This window comes from Budorcas taxicolor, chromosome 1, assembly GCF_023091745.1.
Source record: "Budorcas taxicolor isolate Tak-1 chromosome 1, Takin1.1, whole genome shotgun sequence".
NCBI classification, from domain to species: Eukaryota; Metazoa; Chordata; class Mammalia; order Artiodactyla; family Bovidae; genus Budorcas; species Budorcas taxicolor.
The window spans coordinates 83,795,683-83,811,749 of NC_068910.1; positions in this window are offsets into that span (position 1 = coordinate 83,795,683).

Below are 16,067 nucleotides of genomic sequence, written 5' to 3' on the forward strand. Positions count from 1 at the left end.
ATTCTCAGTTCTTTATATTGGAATACAAAAGTTCAATTTACAAGGAAAATTTTTTCTATTTAGCTACTTATGTGCCTCAAAGGACAAAATAAATAAATAAACCCAAATATTTTAGGATAAGCTTAGGTTACAACTTTGAGAAAGGATAAACATTCTTGATTCTCATTGTTGAGAAAAGTATAGAGAAATTGCAAGTTATTTCTGCTTTCCCACACCATTAAAAATAGAACTCTATACACTTATTACCCATTGATCTCTGAAGTAATCCAGCCCCATGTTGGGAACACCCTGAATTTACTGGTGTGGTTTGATCTACCCAGGACCAGGAAACTGCCTAGAAACTTCTATTCATGGAATTGAATTTGTCTTAATTCCAATTCTCTTTAACATCTCCAGCTCTTTTGATGTGGTCACATTAAAGACCGAAGAAGAAACAGTGAAAACCTTAGGGGAAGCAAACACTAGGCCCTTTTCTCTTCTTCAAATAAGTCCATTCACTGTTGTCTATTCTTTTCATAAGCTCTCATACACGGAGAATTTATCACCCAAAGCTTGTTTATATTTGCGAAGCTCTGTTACTATCCATTTGTCTTCCTTTAACAAAAAACCATAGTAGCAACATAATCCCATCCCTAAGACATATTTTAAAGGTTTTGTTAAGCGTTGTGTTTGTAGCCCCTTCACTGGAGATGGCTCTCAGGAATTAAAAATCACAGTTTAAGGACTGTGATGAGTTAGTAAATCAGACTTCTCTTTGCTCAGAACCAAGCATAAGGATCAGCTGGGGGTAGGTAAGTTAAATGATACTCTCTCCCTAGTCACTACTTCATTTACTGATCTTGTTTGAATGTTTGCCCACAACATTTTCCCTGGACACCTCTGAAAGGATTTTAAATAAGGATGCTTTTCCTCGAGCCATCTGGCAGCTTCCTGGAAAGCAACAGTGCAAGATGTCCCTCTTCAGAGATTGATTAGATTCCCAGAGGAACCTTTCAAAGCTGGTCATTTACAACAAGATGCTCACTGCGGCCAAACTTGCTTTTAGGTAGCTCTAGCTGAACTGATACCAATACAGGCAATCGGCACTTCAAAGTTAATGAGCTCAATTCACAGACGTAAAGAAGCAGTAAAAGTACAGGCCATAATAACATTGAAGTCTTAGGCAAAAGAACTTCCCCAAAAGGTGAACATTCAGATACAGGGTCCTGTCCACTCAATGAGCATTTATGGAGCACCACTGTGCAGCAGACATTCCTAGGTACTGAGATTCCAGGGATGACAGAGACACAGACCTTGCACCCCAGAAGCTTATGATTTTGTAACAGAGAGAGCCATATAAACAAATATATTGCAGTTTAGTTTGAAGGTTATTGAAATAATACATAAGTAAAACATGAAATATGAAGTTCTGAACTAATCCCAGTGGAAACCCAGCAAAAAGGAGAGTACAAACAAGAGACACACATAAATACTATTTTTTGCAGACTAACTAGATGCGGGAGGTGTGGAGAGAAAAGCATCAGGTTTGGGAAACAGTGCAAGGAGCAGGAAGGATACGGCAGAAGTGAAGGCTGGAGGAGAGACACAGACTGAGGAGTCACTCAGTGCATCAGAAGGGGTTAAAATCAGGCAAAGAGGAGCTAGTGTATTACCCTATAAGGAAAAGAAAAGACAAAGGACAGATTCTGAACCACACCAAGTTTTAGGGGATAACAGAATAAGAGCATCTGGTGAAGGAGACTGAAAAGCAACAGTTGGTGAGAAAGGCGACAAAAATATAGTGGCCATGGAGATGCCAAAAACAAAGTTTCAAAACAGGGAGCAGTCAATTGTATCAAATGTCTCAGAAAAGTTAAGATGGAGACTGAAAAATATTTCTTGGATTCGAATATTAAGAAAATGTTACTGGACTTGACCAGAGCAGTCAAGACAGCCTTGAAATCAGTATCACAGGCTGGGCATTTCAATGTTTAGGAAGTCATTAATGATCTAACATAACCTTAACTAGAGAACTTAACAGATCACACTGGCTGAGAAACTGGAATATCTGTTTATCTAGTGATTAGTTTCAGCTCTTACACAGAAAAATTCAGGCCAGCTATGAGAGACACTGTCTTGTCAACTTGCCCGTTGTATTCTAAATCCAATAACTTAAATACCACCAGTGCTGCTGTGCAGGGTCTTGGGAAGACTCTGTGGCCAGCATTAACCCTTTGTTTGCTGTACGATAGTCTAGGGTATCCCCTGAGGGGAAGGACTAGGGCTCTGGGTTGGAGGATGAAGTAGAGAGGACGTAGTAGCTTTTTTTAACCAACGATGTAGAAACACATTGATATTTTACCAACCTATAAGGCTATATCAGTATGTATATAGTGATTATCAACTCTCAGATAACTAATAAACAAAGCTGATCACACAGATAATTTCAACTTGAAATTGTTAGCTTTTTAACCCTAAAGTAGTAAGTGGTAACATATTTTTTTCAGTTTACTTGTGTATCCTATATGCAATGTATACATACTGTATATGTGTTGTATTCTTTCAGAACACAACATGGTTTAGACAATGAACAATCTAAAACAGGTAGAAGATCAGCCTTTGTGACCCTACATTCCATTCAGGGAAATAAATTGGGTATAGCTAAAACAACTGGCAAAAATTACTAACATCTAAACAATAGTGTGACAATGCTGGACTTTCTTGGTGGTGCAGTGGATAAGAATCTACCTGCCAATGTAGGGGATACAGGTTTGATCCCTGGTCCAGAAGATTCCACACACAATGAGGCAACCAAACCCATGAGCCACAACTACTGAAGCCATCGGGTCGAGAGCCCATGCTCTACAACAAGAGAAGTCCTCCCACCCTGCCACAGCTAGAGAAAGCTGGCACACAGCCAAAACTAAATTTTAAAAAAATAGTGTGGTGATGAGAAAAAAAAAATTAATATAAATTCCAGTAGAGAAAATCTCAAGGGAGTGATCAGAATGATATAATATTGTTTAAAGAACTTTCTGGAAAAGGCAATGGCACCCCACTCCAGTGTTTTTGCCTGGAGAATCCCAGGGCTAGGGGAGCCTGGTGGGCTGCCATCTCTGGGGTCGCACGGAGTCAGACATGACTGAAGTAACTTAGCAGCAGCAGCAGCAAAGAACTTTCAGAGGTGAGGCTTGTACTGAAAATTAGGGTATTTGTAAATATAGTTGTAAATACAGTTGAAACTGTATTTCCTCTATAGTCACATTTATCACAAAGTAAACAGAAGTGAAAATTTAGAGTCAGATGGTAGAGTCAAACAAGCCCTTGACTCAACAGACCAGAACCCCATGGCTTTCTCTGTGCTACTTTACAGAGAGACCCTGGAGAAGGCATCTACCTTTCTTCTTTTTTGTTCTCAACTGGCCTTTTATGTAAAAGGACTCTTCAGATTATCTGTTTTCCAATGTCTCCTCCAGTTCCTGGGAATATGATCTGTTAGTTCTCAGATTCTAAGTCCCCTCTGGTTGAAGAACAAGGCCAGCATTAGCACCAAGTGATTTGTGTGTTTGAACCACTGAAGAGTAGATTAAAATGAAGAATTACCTGCAGGGATCCGAGAAGAGCATCATGAAGAGCAGAGATGCAGATATACACATTCAACCCTGCTACATCATCCAACACAGGGTGGGCTTCTCTGCCAGTCTTCACCCCATAATTATCTGTTCCCTTATTGCCTCCTCACTGTTCACCAATCATGAGGTCAGTGCTGATATCATTGAAGTTTTTGACAATACTGTAGAACACAGCCACTAGTATCTTTTAAAGGGCAGTAATTCCACTTTAATTTCCTGAAAATTCTAACTATGATTATACCAAATATACTGGTTATAACACTGGATTACCTTTTTTAAACTGAAACTACCATGTTAAAATAACATCTGAGGCTGTCCAAAATATAGGAAAATAATTTTCTCTCTTTTCTGATAAGGCCTACTTACTTTCTCTAAATGATAAATATAAATGCCAACTGACTCAGACCATGGACTGTTAACTTTTGGAAAGTAAAAGAGGAAAATATGGTAATTTTCTATGAGTGAGTTAAACATATTCTTTACAATAACAGACTTTTTTCTTGATTGTAATAAATACTGTAGTCTATGACTCTTTTCACTTTTTCCTTTTTTATTTACCTCATCTTTATATGGTAAAAGAGAATTCTCTCAAGTTAATACTCGTGATCAAAATCCATAACTTTCATCAAAACTCAACAGTATAGAATCTCCTGAAGATCTTTTCTGAATTTCAAATGGCTCATTGTTTTAGAAAAGGAATTTCCTTAAACTGTGTTCTCACATTGTCAAACATATATGTAAATGTTGAGGAATGCTGAGGAAAAGACTAAAAACTTAGTTAACCTAGTAAAGTTGATTAGGAAATCTCAAAGATACATGCATTTTCCACTTGAACCAAAGGCTCACCATTGTTCTATTTCTTTTTTTTCACCCCATAAATTGGCCCTGATTACTTCTGAGGGTACCATCAGAAAGGTACAGGAGGTTTGGGATACCAATGCCCTGGGCCAAAAGCTGACAGCAGAAATATTTTATAGCAATAGCTGTCATCTCAAAGGCCACTTCCTATAAATTACGTACCTTCCCCTTGCTTTTAAAAAATCTTCCTGATTCTTTATTTCCTCTTAGTGAGGGTGAGTGCATCCTTAACCTAGAAGGAGCAAGTGTTTTTGTCTTTGTGGACAAGAAAGAAAGAGGAAGTTGAAAAGAGTCAAGGGGAGAAAAACCATGCATGGAACAGAGTAGTATCAGCCAAAAATGACAAGGAATTCAGGCTAAATGCCCCAATTGGGCACCAAACCAGAAGGAACACACTGAATCACTCTAGACCAAGAAAGGACCTTCAGGATTGGCACTGAAAGATCCATATGTAGTTCCCCTATATTCAGAAAGTAGACTGAATTTTTCAGCTTATAATCAAAGGCTAAGTTCTAAGTAAACCTGCCTTTGTTGTACTGCTGGTCCTTTGTATTTATTTCCAGCAAGTGTAGACAGAAATAGCGCCCTAGTCTTATTTTCTCACTAACTTCCACTGAGAAAATCTGAATTTTGGCTTTACAATCGTCCCTATTTGTATCCCTTTGGATCTTGACACTGGGTGTTTATTCCTACCAGCAGTCTGATGGAAACAGATGAGATCTGAATTTCGATACTTTTGTAAGCTGGCTCTGCACATAGACACTGAATAAATGATTTTGCAGATAATATTATTGGAAGACTAAAATTTTAAAAAGTAGAAGGATACCAGGATGTATTAACAGGGGTGCAACTTGCCAGGAGTCAGGAAGCAACCTTCCACTTCTTGGCAAGGGCCACAACCTAATAGAATACTATGTCCAGTGTTTGTCTCTGCAGTTTAAAATGCATATGAAGAAATCTGAGATAGAGGACAGCAAAAAATCTAAAATACACTGAGGGAAAAAAAATGAAAAGCAGTTATTTGGAGAAAAGATTAAAGACACCAAGGTTGTTTAACCTGGAAAAGAAGACCATAGGGGGAGATTTAAATGAGAAATGTCATAGTAAGTAAAAAGTTGGCAAAATTATTCTACATCTTGATCGAGGAAATAATGAGAGGAAACATGCTAAAATCAGAGCAAGGGCAAGAGAACTTGGCTGGACATAAGAAAGAAACTCTTGGCCTTGACGTTGGAAGTCTGGAGTATACTATCAAAAAAGTTGTGAAATTTCTTGGAAACATCTATAACAATCTGTACTAATAAATGAAGGCATTTTTCTGCCACAAGAAAAATATTTAAATTGGATAACTTCTTAAAAGTCTCAGTCTTGAAGCATACTTAAATGAATTTATCTACCTAAAAAGCAAGGTCAGATCAAAATTCCCAGGCCCAAAACGTTTTGTTCATAAACTATTTAAATTTCTGACACCTCGAAGTTTTATCTGATTTGACTTAAGCTTGGCATTTGTGTTCAATTTTTTAAATTATTTCTATAATATATTTTTGTCTCTTTTCTAGTATCAGAGTCTCTTTATAGTAATTAGGACCCATTAGGGCTCTAAGGTTATTGAAAAGAAGATAAAGACATTCTAGGTTATAGCACGTGAGACATTCAAATTAACTTTCTGGTCAAGGCTTATATTAAAAAGGTAAAAAATAAAACCATCTTCCATTTCTATAACTCATGATCCCTTTCCAGATGAGTTTGCTTCACCACATTAATAACAGCTTACCCCTAGGCAGTTTCCTAAGGCCTGAATGAACAAAATGTGGAGGAGAAAAGAGAGATAAAGTTAAGAAAGAAGTAAGAATAAAATCTGGTGTCCAGCATGTGTGCTCAGGCATGTCCGACTCTTTGAAACCCCATGGACTATAGCCTGCCAGGCTCCTCTGTTCATGGAATTTTCTAGGCAAGAATACTGGAGTGGGCTGCCATTTCTTTCTCCAGGGGAGAGAGTATAAAAGAAGAAGAGTAAAAAGCTTGAACTTTATTTTGTTAAGGTGGAGGGAACACTGAAAAGATTTCAGGTAGAAAATCTATCTAATTTAATGTTTATTTTATTGAAATTATTCTGAAAGTGCAGAGAATGGAATAGAGTGAGATGAGACCACAGGTGAGATATAATGATGACTTAAACAGGCTGGTGGCAATCAAGGTGGAGCATGTCAAGTAGTTCCAAAGATATTTACAGGGCACAGTGATTAATTAGATTAAATACATGGTTGGCAAATGACCAAAAAAATCAAGAACAATTATCAGGTATCTGATTTAAATAAAGGTTGGAAAGACAGAGGTGCTTCTTTTTCAGCTCAGACACCCCAAGCCTGACAGCTCCAAGAGTACATATGAGAAGATTTCCTGGCAGTTATACGAACTCCTCAAAACCTTTTTCATCCTGGATCAAAGGCATTGGCATTTAGTTGAACAAATAGTTGTATTGCCTTTAACATATTTCTGACGCTTTGCTGAGATATCCTTGTTTAATCCTCAAAAGTCACTTGAAAAATGTCATGCCTGACAAATGTCCCATAAGTCATTTGACAAATGAAGTGCTGGAAACACCAAACCATGCAAGTCTAGAATCCAAATACCATGACTTGCTTCACAGCATTTTGAATTTTTGTAAAAATTCTATTCCCAAAACTCAAGTGATTTTCCCCCTAAAGTACATCATTTCCAAGAGCAAATCAAAACTTCAATTACTCCAAATCTTATGTGCAATAGCAAATCCACTCATTATATGATTTTCAGGTTTCTTTGAAAACTCTAAAATAAGCAGCTCTGGTGGTTTCAGCATTAGCACTCCCCTGATGACTGTATAAGAGTCATCATGCAGAGTTTTAATTGAATCTGCCTAACACTCTCCTGGAGATTAAAGGCAAGTGTTTCCAAGAGGAAAGAAAAGTAATAGAACAGAAGAGCTTAAAGTCAGGTTGTAAGATTTCAAGAGAAGGGAACAGAACAATTGTATAGCACTTACATCGATGACAACAGTAACACAAACTCTACTAAAGAAACACTTGAATGCTTCCAGGGCTTGTTTTCAGGGAAACTATCAGAGATGGACAACAGGAGGTCAAGAGTAGCCATTTATTCATCCAATGAATGTCATCTACAATTATAAAATGAATCCGGGAATATTATTATTTAACCCCATGACTTGAGGTAGGTGAGTTTATTTAAGGGAAAGAAAAGAAAGCATAAATTTATTTTTAAACTGGCCATTTTGATTCAACTGGTCAAGGTGATAGACTGAAAATCTCTTAGAAGAGAATTGCTCTTTTGTATAAAATTTCTTAATGACATGTTTTATTTATGGCCATTTTGGAGTAAATTAAATGGAGACAAACATCTTTTATTCATGAGTACATCATGAGAAATGCTGGACTAGAAGAAACACAAGCTGGAATCAAGATTGCCGGGAGAAATATCAATAACCTCAGATATGCAGATGACACCACCCTTATGGCAGAAAGTGAAGAGGAACTAAAAAGCCTCTTGATGAAAGTAAAAGAGGACAGTGAAAAAGTTGGCTTAAAGCTCAACATTCAGAAAACGAAGATCATGGCGTCCGGTCCCATCACTTCATGGGAAATAGATGGGGAAACAGTGGAAACAGTGTCAGACTTTATTTTTTTGGGCTCCAAAATCACTGGAGATGGTGATTGCAGGCATGAAATTAAAAGATGCTTACTCCTTGGAAGAAAAGTTATGACCAACCTAGATAGCATATTCAAAAGCAGAGACATTACTTTGCCAGCTAAGGTCCATCTAGTCAAGGCTATGGTTTTTCCAGTAGTCATGTATGGATGTGAGAGTTGGACTGTGAAGAAGGCTGAGCGCTGAAGAATTGATGCTTTTGAACTGTGGTGTTGGAGAAGACTCTTGAGAGTCCTTTGGACTGCAAGGAGATCCAACCAGTCCATTCTGAAGAAGATCAACCCTGGGATTTCTTTGGAAGGAATGATGCCAAAGCTGAAACTCCAGTACTTTGGCCACCTCATGCGAAGAGTTGACGCATTGGAAAAGACTCTGATGCTGGGAGGGATTGGGGGCAGGAGGAGAAGGGGGCGACAGAGGATGAGATGGCTGGATGGCATCACTGACTCGGTGAGCTTGAGTCTGAGTGAACTCCAGGAGTTGGTGATGGACAGGGAGGCCTGGCGTGCTGAGATTCATGGGTTCGCAAAGAGTTGGACACAACTGAGCGACTGAACTGACTGACTGAACAAAAAGTTTTTTTTAAACATATATAAAATATTTAACTTGCAACTGAAAAGTCAAGGATGTAACACAATTAGGCTGCACTTCCAGAATATATATGCTTTTACACTTCTTACCCAGACGATTTAACCTGAAAGACTTATTGAGCCAATGTATTATCTAGCATGACTCTGTAGATTTCTAGAAATTGGGTCCTAAAGTCAGTTAAATTACATCTGGGAACTGGGAATCCATTTCCTTCCAGAAATTATTAAAAAAAAAAAAAGAAGAAGAAGAAGAAGAAGCAAAGTGTAGATTGTTGTAAGAAGCTTCATGTCTCTTGCATGTCAATGTTGTAACCACCATTAACACTGTACATGGGATTTATAAGGCTGGTGAAATCAGTACCAAGTCAGAAAAAGAAAGCTGAAAGTTATTCAAGGTGTTACATAATGAGACATTCTAAGTCCATATCCAAATTTAGCATTCCATTGAGTTATATATACCCCATGAAGCAGTTTTCCACCACACAATAGTAATCTAATAATGAGTTATTTGTCTATATTCACACCGAGTAATACATTCCCAAACTGAGAAATGCTTCCCACAGTCTTTTCTAAACACATACTAAGCACCTCCCATGTGAGGGCGGGGGGGCAACAGGGTGAAAGCAATAGAAAGCTAGAGTACATATTTCCAACTTAGCATTAGGTTGATTCCTATGTCACGCCCCTAATTTAGCAGGCTAAGGAGAACTCTAAAAGTTTCCAGCCAGCAATGGAGCAACTGCATGGAGGATCATTATTATTGGATAAAAACAGAAGTTTCTAAAACAGTCTAAAAATCTGATTTCAATTCATCTTTGGCCAGTAGAAGTCAACCAGTTAACTCTCAATTAGTTTACCACATACAGAATAAGGTTTATAAAAAAGAATAAACCATTAAATCTCTATTTCTAAGAAGTTGGTCAACATGCCCACCACTGACACCCCAGTAGCCAATGTCAGATGGATGTCAATAAAGAAAATGAAACATGTTTCTCAGCAAAAATGAATTTGGGGGCAGGAAAGGGAGGGAACAAACAACTACGTATGGTTAAATAAACATGTAACTCTAAACTTCTGTTCTTTCTAACCTTGGGAAAGTAGAGTATACTTGTATCTCAAAAGGAAACCACAGGAACAATATGACCCTTGGTGATGGTGGCTTAGTGGCTTAGTCGCTCAGTCATGTCCAACTCTGCAAATCTGTAAAGGGTAGCCCGCCAGGCTCCTCTGTCCATGGGATTTCCCAGGCAAGAATACTGAAGTGGGTTGCCATTCCTTCTCCAGGGGATCTTCTCAACCGAGGGATTGAACCCAGGTCTCCTGCATTGCAGGTGGATTCTTTACCAACTGAGCAACTAGGGAAGCCAATATGATCCTTAAGAGCATGCTATTCTGCATTAACATCCATTCAAGATTAATTTCTACATCAGGACAAATAAACATTCATCTAAAGGAGAAAATTCCACAGTTCTCACATCAAGGACCAACAGTCTCAACTGGACAATACAACTGGCCTAAGAAAGGGTCCTTTTAAAAGAATCACTTTAAAAAGTCACTTTGAAAAGTTTGAAAATTAATTTACCTAACTACTCAGTTTCTTTACCTCATATCAAATAGTGTCAGGTCCTTACACACAAATATGGCTACAGCTTAAAAGAAAACTTTTTCACAAGCTCATTTTTCATTTCATTCTGCAGCCCCTTATAGTAAAAAGGAAGAAATAAAAATGTGTCCTCTGCAGACATACCTTTTTTATGCTTTATATTATTATTCTTTGTAGATTTTATAGATATTGTGTTTTTTACAAATTAAAGGTTTGTGGCAACTCTGCTTCAAGCAAGTCTATTGGCACAATTTTTCCAACATTATTTGCTCACTTTGTGTCTCTGAATCACATTTTGGTAATTCTTGCAATATTTCAGATGCTTCACCAGCAAAAGATTAAACTAATTGAAGATTTAGATTATAGTTAGCATTTTTAAGCAATAAGCAATCTTTTAATCAAGACAGGCACTTTTTTAAGATATAATGCTACTGCATACTTAATAGACTATAGCACAGTATATACAGAACTTTAATATACACTCATAAACCAAAAATTTTCATGATTTGCTTTATCACAATATTCACTTAATTGTGGCAATCTAGAACCATTTCTTAGAGAAAAATGGCAGTTCAGTTCAGTTCAGTCACTCAGTCGTGTCCGACTCTTTGCAACCCCATGAACTGCAGCATGCCAGGCCCCCCTGTCCATCACCAACTCCCAGAATTCACCCAAACCCACGTTCATCAAGTCGGTGATGCCATCCAACCATCTAATCCTCTGTCGTCTCCTTCTCCTGCCCTCAATCTTTTCCAGCATCAGAGTCTTTTCAAATGAGTCAGCTCTTCGCATCAGGTGGCCAAAGTATTGGAGTTTCACCTTCAAAATCAGTCGTATCAATGAACACCCACGACTGATCTCCTTTAGGATGGACTGGTTGGATCTCCTTGCAGTCCAAGGGACTCTCAAGACTCTTCTCCAACACCACAGTTCAAAAGCATCAATTCTTTGGCTCTCAGCTTTCTTTATAGTCCAACTCTCATTTATAGTCCATACATGACCACTGGAAAAACCATAGCCTTGACTAGATGGACCTTTGTTGACAAAATAATGTCTCTGCTTTTTAATATGCTGTCTAGATTGGTCATAACTTTCCTTCCAAGGAGTAAGCGTCTTTTAATTTCATGGCTGCAATCACCATCTGCAGTGATTTTGGAGCCCCCAAAAAATAAAGTCAGCCACTATTTACAATGTTTCCCCATCTATCTGCCATGAAGTGATAGGATCAGATGCCATGATCTTCGTTTTCTGAATGTTGAGCTTTAAGGCAACTTTTTCACTCTCCACTTTCACTTTCATCAAAAGGCTCTTTAGTTCTTCTTCACTTTCTGCCATAAGGGTGGTGTCATCTGCATATCTGAGGTTATTGATATTTCTCCTGGCAATCTTGATTCCAGCTTGTGTTTCTTCCAGTCTGGCGTTTCTCATGATGTACTCTGCATATAAGTTAAATAAGCAGGGTGACAATATACAGCCTTGACATATTCCTTTTCCTATTTGGAACCAGTCTGTTGTTCCATGTCCAGTTCTAACTGTTGCTTCCTGACCTGCATACATTTCTTAGAGAAAGAAATGGCAACCCACTATGGTATTCTTGCCTTGAAAATCCCATGAGCAGAGGAGCCTGGCAGGCTATAGTCCATGGGGTTGCAAAAGAGTTGGACACAACTTAGTGACTAAACAACAACAGCAAGAACAAGAACCATTTCTTACATGTTATAGTCATCAGTAAGTCTGACATCCAGATCTCACAATCCAACCAAAAAAATGAAGTCCAGAAACTAAGGCTCCAATGATGAGGTTATGATAACATAGACTTCTATTGTCAGTGATCGCCAAACACTACAATAGTTTCTTTGTTTAAGCCTAATGTACAGTTTTAGCAGAACTGGGATCCTAAAACCAAACCACCCTTGAATATTTCCTCATCTATCATGCTAAGCATCTCATGCAATTATTCCTCCAGTTGGAAACTTGGACAGAGTCTAGGGATGTCTATTACTGGCATAATGCTGCTGCTGCTGCTAAGTTGCTTCAGTCATGTCCAACTCTGTGTGACCCCACAGGTGGCAGGTCACCAGGCTCCCCCGTCCCTGGGATTCTCCAGGCAAGAACACTGGCGTGGGATGCCATTTCCTTCTCCAATGCATGAAAGTGAAAAGTGAAAGTGAAGTCGCTCAGTCGTGTCTGACTCTTAGTGACCCCATGGACTGCAGCCTACCAGGTTCCTCCATCCATGGGATTTTCCAGGCAAGAGTACTGGAATGGGTTGCCATTGCCTTCTCCAACTGGCATAATGCTAGGTAACAAAAAATACAGGTTAGCTGTAACCTTTAGGTAACTTTAGTTGAGTTGATAAAGAGTCAGTACAGGTGCTATAACTGATATGATAGACTGAGTGGCTTATACAGAACAGAAATTTAATTCTAACTTTTCTGAAAACTGGGAAGTCCAGGATCAAGTTTCCAACAGATTCAATGTCTTGTGAGAACTCACTTCATGGTTCACAGTCAGCTGTTATCTTGCATTGTCCTCACATGCAGGAAGAGATGAGGGAACTCTCTGGGGTCTTTTAGAAAGACACTAATCCCATTTATAAGGGCTCCCTCCTCCTGACTTCATCCGATCCCAAAGGCCCCACTTTCACAATACCATCGCAGATTAGATTTCAATCCACAATTTTCGGTCAAGGGGACAACACTGTCTATAACATATTTATATATCATTTTAATTACACAGGCAAATCATGACTTAACATTATAACATTTAAACATTTCAGATAAGATAAACATTCACCTCTGAGTAACACTCTCCTGTCACTGAACAGGGAAAACCCCTATTCTTGCAGCTCCCGCACTCACCCTATTCTAATCCTTCCACCTCAGTTTTATGAAGAAGCGCAGACCAACTAACCAGAAAATGAGAAATCATGTGGAAAACTGAGGAGTCTCAGCTGACATCCAGGAACAACTGCTACACATCTGAGTGAAGACAACCTGGACCCTCCAGCCACAATGGAGCCTTCAGGTAACTACAGCTTAAATGATCTCAGGTGATGATAAGAACTTCCCAGATTTCCAACCTACAGATAACAAGAATTAATAATACACTGCTTTAAGTAGTCAGGTTTCAGACTTCCTTATTACACAGCAGCAGATAACTAAAATGAATCCTTTTTCCATTAGGCTAGTTCTTACTTCTTTTTAGAATGTTGTTTTAACTTTTTCTTCTGAAATACTCCTTTTTAGATGTCACAAATAATTTTTCCTAGCCTGTCAGTTGTATCAGTGTTCATCAAGAAAAATACAACCAGTAGGAAAAATCTATTAACAGGGTTAATGCAAGGAATTGGCTTATGCAATTGTAGAGGTGGCCTCAGTTCAGTTCAGTTCAGTTCAGTCGCTCAGCCGTGTCCAACTCTTTGCAACCCCATGAATCGCAGCACGCCAGGCTTCCCTGTCCATCACCAACTCCCGGAGTTCACTCAGACTCACGTCCATCAAGCCGGTGATGCCATCCAGCCATCTCATCCTCGGTCATCCCCTTCTCCTCCTGCCCCCAATCTCTCCCAGCATCAGAGTCTTTTCCAATGAGTCAACTCTTCACATGAGGTGGCCAAAGTACTGGAGTTTCAGCTTTAGCATCATTCCTTCCAAAGAACACCCAGGGCTGATCTCCTTCAGAATGGACTGGTTGGATCTCCTTGCAGTCCAAGGGACTCTCAAGAGTCTTCTCCAACACCACAGTTCAAAAGCATCAATTCTTCGGTGCTCAGCTTTCTTCACAGTCCAACTCTCACATCCATACATGACTACTGGAAAAACCATAGCCTTGACTAGATGGATCTTTGTTGGCAAAGTAATGTCTCTGCATTTGAATATGCTATCTAGGTGGCCTAGCTAAGTTCAAAACAATAGGGCAGGCCACTTCAAATGAACAGAAGCTGCAGTCCATGGGGCACCATTTCCTCTCCTTCAAGGAAACCTCAATTCTACTCTTAAGGGCTTCCAACAGATTAAATCAGGCCCATCTACGTAATCTAAAATAATCTCCTTTACCTAAAGACAATTAATTATGGATTTAAATAGCATCTTCAAAATTCCTTCACAGCAACACCTAGATTAATGTTAGAATAAATAATGGAAACTGTAGCTAACCCAAGTGGACATGTAAAATTGACCATCACATTTGCTTTAAACTTACTTGGTACCTTTAGTCAAAAATAAGTTTTTTATTCTGATGTAATCAAATGTGTCAACTTTCTAACTTATGTTTTCTGTGATCATGTTTAAGAACAACTTTTGGGGTCTGGGTCAAGATAATGGGTTAGGAGACCCTGAGCTCAACTCCTTCCATGGGCATACAAAAATTACAGCTACTTAAAGAGCAACTGTAGGGTTCCCTCATGGCTCAGATAGTAAAGAATCTACTGGCAATGCAGGAGACTCAGGTTCAGTCCCTGGTTTTGGAAGATCCTCTAGAGAAGGGAATGGCAACCCACTTCAGTATCCTTGCCTGGAGAATTCCACGGACAGAGGAACCTGGTGGGCTACAGTCCATGGGGTCGCATAGAGTCAGACACGACTTCCTAACACACACACAACACAACAAAGAGCAGTTGTCTCTGACAGCAACCCGAAAGCTAGCAGAAAAGATTTTCTCCAGCTAGAAATATAAAGAAAGAGCCACAGTGAAATGGGTAAGAAGAATGGAGATATGGTTTAGTTAGGATCCACAACCTCAGCACATTGATGCACAAATGGAAGGAAAAATCACAACCAGGGAGTTCCTCCTCCAGAAGCAGAGAATCCGATCCTCATATCAGGCTTCCCAGCCCACTGGAAAGACAAGCCCTCAAAATGCCTGTCTTTGAAAACCAGCAGGGCTTACATTCAGGATACCCAAAGAGCTGTAGGAAACCAAGGCTCTATTCCTGAAGGGTGCATTAAAAAACTCACTCACTCTGAATCACTATTTGCAGATGACATGATACTTTAAACAGAAAATCTTAAGTGAAAAAAAAAAGTATTAGTCGCTCAGCTTTGTCTGACTCTTTGTGACCCCATGGACTGTAGCCCACCAGGCTCCTCTGTCCATGGAATTCTCCAGGCAAGAATATTGGAGTATGGTGCCATTCCCTTCTCCAGGGGAATCTTTCCTCAAATTCTTCACACACACAAAAAAATTAAAACTAATAAATGAATTCACAAAGTTGCAAGAGACAAGATTTATATAGAGAAATCTGTTGTTTCACTGTACACTAATAATAAACTGTGAAATAGAAAGTAAAAAAAAAAATAAATCCTATTTAAAATTGCATGGAGAAGAACAAAATACCTAGGAATAAATTTAAGCAAGGAAGTGAAAGACCTATACTCTGAAAACTATAAATCACTGATGAAGAAAATTGAAGATGACATAAAGAAATGGAAAGATGCCCCATGCTCTTGGATTGAAAGAATTAATACTATAAAAATGGTCATACTCCCCAAAGCAACTTACAGATTTAATGTGATCCCTATCCAAATACCCATGACACTGTTCTCACAATTAGAACAAATAATCCTAATATCAATATAGAACTACAAAAGACCCCAAACTGCCAATCTTAAGAAAAAAAGAAAAAAACTGGGATATCATGCTCCTTGACTTCAAACTAAACCAAAATGTTACTGACAAGAGGTTAATTTCCAAAATATATAA